The 7,133-nt window shown below is 34.9% G+C and overlaps 1 long non-coding RNA gene across 1 annotated transcript; it reads left to right on the forward strand.

Annotated features, from left to right (window-relative positions):
- Positions 1–68: 68 nt before the first annotated feature.
- Positions 69–6,471, forward strand: LOC136803253 (uncharacterized). The gene is made up of 3 exons (XR_010846119.1): positions 69–237; positions 1,757–1,978; positions 5,409–6,471. It is a non-coding gene; the product is annotated as an uncharacterized lncRNA (long non-coding RNA).
- The last annotated feature ends 662 nt before the right edge of the window (positions 6,472–7,133 follow it).

Genomic DNA, 7,133 nt, shown 5'->3' on the forward strand with positions numbered 1-7,133 from the left:
TATTCATGAAATCGAAAGTGAAAGTTCTTTATTCGATTGCTATTGGAGGATGGTATGCATAATTTCATTTGAGCCTGGAATAATTATGACATCATAGATCCCATTTTCCCACCAAAATACCAAAACTTTGCAAATCCAAATGATTGCTGTTGTTTGCTAGGAGAGTTTGGAAAAGTCCTATTTTTCACATCTTTACAACTTTCAAGGATGCTTTTTTGAGATGGGAAAAATGGGAAGGTATTTTACAATTTTTATAAACTCTTCAATTTTTCTGGCCAAAACTTTGACTTTTTGATGGGAAAAGTGGGAGAACTAGGAAATTTATGTACCAAAACTTTCTCCTGAATGTTAGGCTGCACACATCCCCTCTGATAAGTTTTGATATAGGGGATGCGAATCAGGCTCGCAAAACCGTTCCGAACTTAGCAAAAAATCTGCTAACCAAAAAAAGAGTTGGATGATAGAGAACTTTTGTCGTCTTTTGTTATCTTGAGAGTTTTGTTTACTAATTCAATTAATTTCGATAAACAAAAAGAAAGAGAGGAGAAAGAGAGATTTCTAGCCACATGTTCTTTTTATTTGAATCTTTATTTGATTTCTATTTACGTCATCAAATAACTCAAACAATACACATCGAGTTTTTTGAAAAATACAAGTCGCCAAAATTCTGCAAAATACATAGGTATTCCGTAATTTTCTCGGAAGCGATATCAGAGCCCAATTCGCATCCCCTATATCAAAACTAATTTGGGGATGCATGCAGCCTAACTCAATGTGAAAGAGAAATCGTGTATTTTTTAATACGCGGTTCATTGAACTCAAATCAAATGACTTTGGAGATTCGGTGAAATGGTGGTGGAATGGCCGTCCCATGTTGCGTAAGATCCCGGGGGGGGTACTACCCTTGTCGACCGACGGGGGTGCTCCGCCGAGGTTCGAAAAATGGACCCTACGTGGGACTCGAAATTTGCGAAAAAAGTGACCCTGAATGGGACTGAAATTCCAAAATTTTCTCAAATTTTCTACTTTTTCCCTAAATTTTCCAAAAATAGGCACCCTACGAGGGACTGATTTTTCTATTTTGGTGTTTTTGCGACCCTACCAGGGACTCGTGGAGGTTAAAAAAGGTACCCTGACCAGCGGAGCATCCCCGTAACCCATTTTGCCCTAGTACCCCCCCCGGGCGTAAGATAGTCCCAAATTGGAGCAGCTGATGGTAACATTGCTCATCTCATGAAACCCGTCAACTTAATTTTGAGTTAACCAATCTTTGGGATTTGGCAAAGATCTTTTATTGGTTTCTTTAGTTGGATTGCTTGCGTCATGGATGACTCATGCCTTATTTCTTGGAAACATAGGTATTTCCCAGACTGTCAGGATTCACAGCATGATTCTGCTCTGATTTCATTTGTTACTTGAATATAATAGTTTTAACCAAATTTAAATAATAGATGATTAAAAATTTCTTTTCTGGATGATGCAATATTGATTGGTCAGCATAGGGCGCTTATGCTCTAAAGGAGTTGGCCAATTCAATTGGAATGAAACATAATCGTAATTGAACACAATTAAGGCTAAAAAACACGACTCACCTTCAGAACATTTATCCCAAGTAGACAAGTCAGAGAAATATTGGAATGATTTTTTTAAGTACTTATTCTAAAATGACATCCTGATTAGCAACAGGGCTATTCATTTGGATTCTAGAAAGGTATAATAGATGGTAACTATATCAATTTTATATGCTCTTTTTCAGTTAAAAATTGATTAATTGCGTAGCCATTCATCCGTTCATCCATCCATCCATCCATCCAACATATTTATTTTGGTCATTTTCAAAAGATTTTTTTGTGGTGCACAGCATCTTCTTGGCTAATGATAACAGAATCCATGATAACTTCTTTGCTGTTACCAAGACCAATGGCAGGGACCAAAAAGTTTGGTTTAGATAACAAGAGAAAAGGAGACTTATTTGAAGGTTTGGATTTTTTATATTCAGTTTTAGAGTTTATAACTTAACTGTGAACTCCCCATTCTTGGGAAAGAAGCTGTTAACCTCCTTGAAACAATTTTCCAAGAATTCCAACAAATTTTATTTACTTTAATGACTTTTTTGCAAATTCATATCGCTGCCATCAAGGCAAAAGATCCAATATCAAAATTAGTGTTTGAGAAAACTGAGAATTTTTTCTGTTTGGCTTAACCTTAAATCTTGAGCTTGGCCCTTTTTTCATAGTGAGGGGGGATCCCATCTATATACATGAAAAAGGGTCAATCTCAAAATTTAAAGTTAGCAAAACAGAAAAATTCTTAGTTTCCTCAGACACTGATTTTGAGATTTGACCTTTTTGCTTGATGACAGCGATATATACACTTTTATATATACACTAATGGATGGATTCCATGCTCAGTTTAACCTCAGCCTAAAAAAAAAATCATCCACACAATAGCCTATTTCAAAAAATCAGCCAACAGGCAGATTAATTTGAATGACATTCAAATACATTTGATGATTCTTTTTCAAATTTTGTGAACTGAAGCTACAGTTATACGTTTAAAAGGCAGTGTTTAGGCAGGGTATTTTTCAAGCACTGTTAATTATTATTATTTTTGCCACAGTTATTTTGTGGCAAAAACTCAATTTCAAATTGATTTTTCAAACTCAATTTTCTAAAATGGAGAAATGAAGGTACAAAAACTTGAAAATATCAACTGTACTGTATTGCAATGAGTCTTATAAGTAACAAGGTTTTTTCAAAATTAAGTTAGAAATTTTTAGCCTAAAGATGCATGAGTAAACACCTATTTTGGACATATAGAGGGCGAACACTTTCTTCGTCGCCCAACCTTGGTGGGTGATATTTTTCCGACCGATACAGTGGTAGTTAATATTCTTGTAATAGCCGACTTGTGAGCTAACCAGGAAAGGTATGAGCTTGAAATTTGACATGGATCTTTCCATCCATAATGCCTGCCAGCACCCAAAAAATTATAGCCTGAAACTTTGTAGAATTCCCAGCAGGGGGGGGGGGAGTTAGGGTATAATCATGAGAAATTCACCAGTTTCCCTTCCTTCATTCTTCATCTCAGTCTTGTATTTTTGAAGGAAAATAACTAACGTCTGATTTCTGTATTTTTAAAGGAAAATTACTTGTCTTGTATTTTTGAGGGAAAATAACTAACATCGCAGCTGATTGGGCCATTCTGAATCCATTTCTATATTATATGCAAGATATTCACTTAAAAAAAAAATTTCCCCTCAGCTCAAGCGTACTCTGGACTTGACTCAGAGAGGCAGAGGCAGCGAAATTTAAAAAGGAAATACTTTCCTTGCGAAATACAGTGAACATATAGTCAGGTAGAATTACATAACTACCCCAGACAAAAATGGTGTAGAGATTAAATATTGCACAGGGGTCCAGGAACATGTCAGGATTCACCAAAAAAAAAGCCCTACCCCCAAGAAGATGGGAACACCCTCAAATCCATAATGGCGAGCATGGTACTTTTTCCTACAATTAATTAAGGGGGGACCCTTGATATCTGATATTTAATGATTTTCAAATGTCAAAAATAACTAGACAGGGAACACCCTCTTGATGAGTAAATGAAAAAAATGGGGTCACTTTTGAAATTTGGACCACGTGGTCCCAAGATATGACCTCTAAAGTCCAAAAAATGACGATTTTGATGACGTCAGCATTTTTAGTAAGAGCAATAAATTGGAACAACGACATGCTCATCATGTAGCCCTGATCACGGGCTTTCAGAAAAATATATTGTTCAATATGTTTATATCAGCTGTTGGCGAGATATAACGATTATAAAAATCGTTAAAACGCCTATTTTTGCTGAATCAGCACTTTTTTTCGATTTTAAAATCATTATATCTCGTTATTATTCCTGGACCTATGTGCAAAATTTCATCTCTGCACCATTTTTGTCCCGGTTTTGGTGGTTTATGACCTAATTCTACCTGACAAATACTTTAGGTTAATATTCTTGTAATAGCCGACTTGTGAGCTAACCAGGAAAGGTGTGAGCTTGAAATTTGACATGGATCTTTCCATCCATAATGCCTGCCAGCACCCAAAAAATTATAGCCTGAAACTTTGTAGAATTCCCAGCAGGGGGGGGGGAGTTAGGGTATAATCATGAGAAATTCACCAGTTTCCCTTCCTTCATTCTTCATCTCAGTCTTGTATTTTTGAAGGAAAATAACTAACGTCTGATTTCTGTATTTTTAAAGGAAAATTACTTGTCTTGTATTTTTGAGGGAAAATAACTAACATCGCAGCTGATTGGGCCATTCTGAATCCATTTCTATATTATATGCAAGATATTCACTTAAAAAAAAAATTTCCCCTCAGCTCAAGCGTACTCTGGACTTGACTCAGAGAGGCAGAGGCAGCGAAATTTAAAAAGGAAATACTTTCCTTGCGAAATACAGTGAACATATAGTCAGGTAGAATTACATAACTACCCCAGACAAAAATGGTGTAGAGATTAAATATTGCACAGGGGTCCAGGAACATGTCAGGATTCACCAAAAAAAAGCCCTACCCCCAAGAAGATGGGAACACCCTCAAATCCATAATGGCGAGCATGGTACTTTTTCCTACAATTAATTAAGGGGGGACCCTTGATATCTGATATTTAATGATTTTCAAATGTCAAAAATAACTAGACAGGGAACACCCTCTTGATGAGTAGATGAAAAAAATGGGGTCACTTTTGAAATTTGGACCACGTGGTCCCAAGATATGACCTCTAAAGTCCAAAAAATGACGATTTTGATGACGTCAGCATTTTTAGTAAGAGCAATAAATTGGAACAACGACATGCTCATCATGTAGCCCTGATCACGGGCTTTCAGAAAAATATATTGTTCAATATGTTTATATCAGCTGTTGGCGAGATATAACGATTATAAAAATCGTTAAAACGCCTATTTTTGCTGAATCAGCACTTTTTTTCGATTTTAAAATCATTATATCTCGTTATTATTCCTGGACCTATGTGCAAAATTTCATCTCTGCACCATTTTTGTCCCGGTTTTGGTGGTTTATGACCTAATTCTACCTGACAAATACTTTACACGCTTTTTTTATAAGAATAGTGTACTTTGGATGAGGGTCAAGTATTCTTAAGAAATTGGCAAAATTGAGGGTGAAATCTTCTTAACGTATTCTAAAACCCAGTTTTTTTCTGTTAATCAAATACAAAACTGTATTGACTGTATTCTTATCAAAATCTGTGAAACTCACCCTAGAGGGTATTCTTAGGGTATTCTTATGATTTTCATCCTGATATTCTGATAGAAGATATTCTTATGAAATGTGTTTACCTACAGACCTAATGAATTTTGATTATATTTTTGATTTGTTCCTATGTTTTTTTTTTCTTAGGTATTTAATGATCGATAGCAAAACTGGATGTAATATCATTAATTGGACCATTCAATGATTTTAAGAGAAAACATAAACTCGAACATTCTTGAACTGAGATATCTGTTGTTGATAAATTAAACTAATAGATTGTAGTACGCATTGTTTGTGATGGAATATTTTTTATTCATTGGAAAGATTTATGTGAAATAAAAATTTTTAGAATACATATTTTATACGGACAATGAGTTTTAATTAAATTTGTGGTTCTTTTTGAAATTTTTGATGTTTCGAATTGTGAAGTTATTGATTATAAAACCAAATTATAAAAATTAAAAAAAGAAAATTTCATAAAATTTATATCGTAGAATATTTCATAGTTTTAGCCATCATATTTTGTTTAGATTTTGTTTACATTTTTCATAGATTAGCTATCATTTTTGATTTTAGTTTATTTTGCCAACCTGAGATCATGCTCTCAAAATCATGTTTTTTTGTTGCCTTGACAACTTGGTGCAATAAGTGTATTTGAGGCCTGAAGGCATTCAGCTTCTCACTTCTCCCGACTCATGGCAGACATGGAATAAGGACCTCAGCCGGAGTCGCTCAAGTCAACTCAAATTATAAACTCAAATATCATTTAACAACTGAAGACAAGTCAACAAGTCTTAGTTGTTTTTTTGTCCCATCACACTTACCTGAATGGCCACACCAACACGTTTCCACTCATTGCCTAACTAGTAAGCCAGCAATCTTGTTTTTGCTTTTTTCTTTTCTCACTCACATTTAGGTTAAGGTTAAGTTAGATATAGCTGGATATTTTATTTTATGTATTATATTATATACTCATAGCTCTTATATTCACATTTTCATACAGTATTGTATTCGTGGTCTACTTGACCTCAGGCACTGACTTCTGGCCATTTTTAAGTCATTTGGATTTTGTCGTTTTTGCTCATTTTCGACTTAGTCTCTCACAAATATTCAATTATCAATTACTCATGTACGAACTAGATATTTATTAGCATTCATTCATTGTATTTATTTAGTTTGACAGTATTGAAATATCAACTCACAATTTGAATCGTTTGTACGTGACCATATGCGGTAAACCCCACACGAAGTAGGCACTTTCTCCCCCTCTTAAAGGAAAAAGAGGGAGAACTCAAAATACAACTTTGTCGGTATACACAAATAATCATGTAATCATTTATGATATGTGTTGAGGTAGTGCCTTCGATGTAATCATTTATGATATGTGTTGAGGTAGTGCCTTCGATGTAATCATTCATGATATGTGTTGAGGTAGTGCCTTCGATGTAATCATTTATGATATGTGTTGAGGTAGTGCCTTCGATGTAATCATTTATGATATGTGTTGAGATAGTACCTTCGACGTAATCATTTATGATATGTGTTGAGGTAGTACCTTCGATGTAATCATTAATTTGGTCCTCAAAACAAATCTTTTATCTTCCGTAAGATTATCGAATTCGATATAATAGCCGAAATTTGGAGTTTGGGCGAGAAAGTCGCTTTTGGGCTAATTTTATAATCTCCCACTCCGCTCGAGTTTTTATCTCCCAAAATATTTCCAGGGACTATCTTAGAGTCTTAGAAGGCATATTATCGACTAAAAGAAAGTAAAATCTTGAAGGTGATAAAATCCCACTCCGTTCGAATTTTTATCTTCCAAAATGTTTCTAGGGAGTCTTAGTAGAAGGCATATCATATCAACGACTAAGA

The sequence above is a fragment of the Clytia hemisphaerica genome, unplaced genomic scaffold, assembly GCF_902728285.1.
Source record: "Clytia hemisphaerica strain Z4C2 unplaced genomic scaffold, Clytia hemisphaerica genome assembly, whole genome shotgun sequence".
In the NCBI taxonomy this organism is placed as follows: Eukaryota; Metazoa; Cnidaria; class Hydrozoa; order Leptothecata; family Clytiidae; genus Clytia; species Clytia hemisphaerica.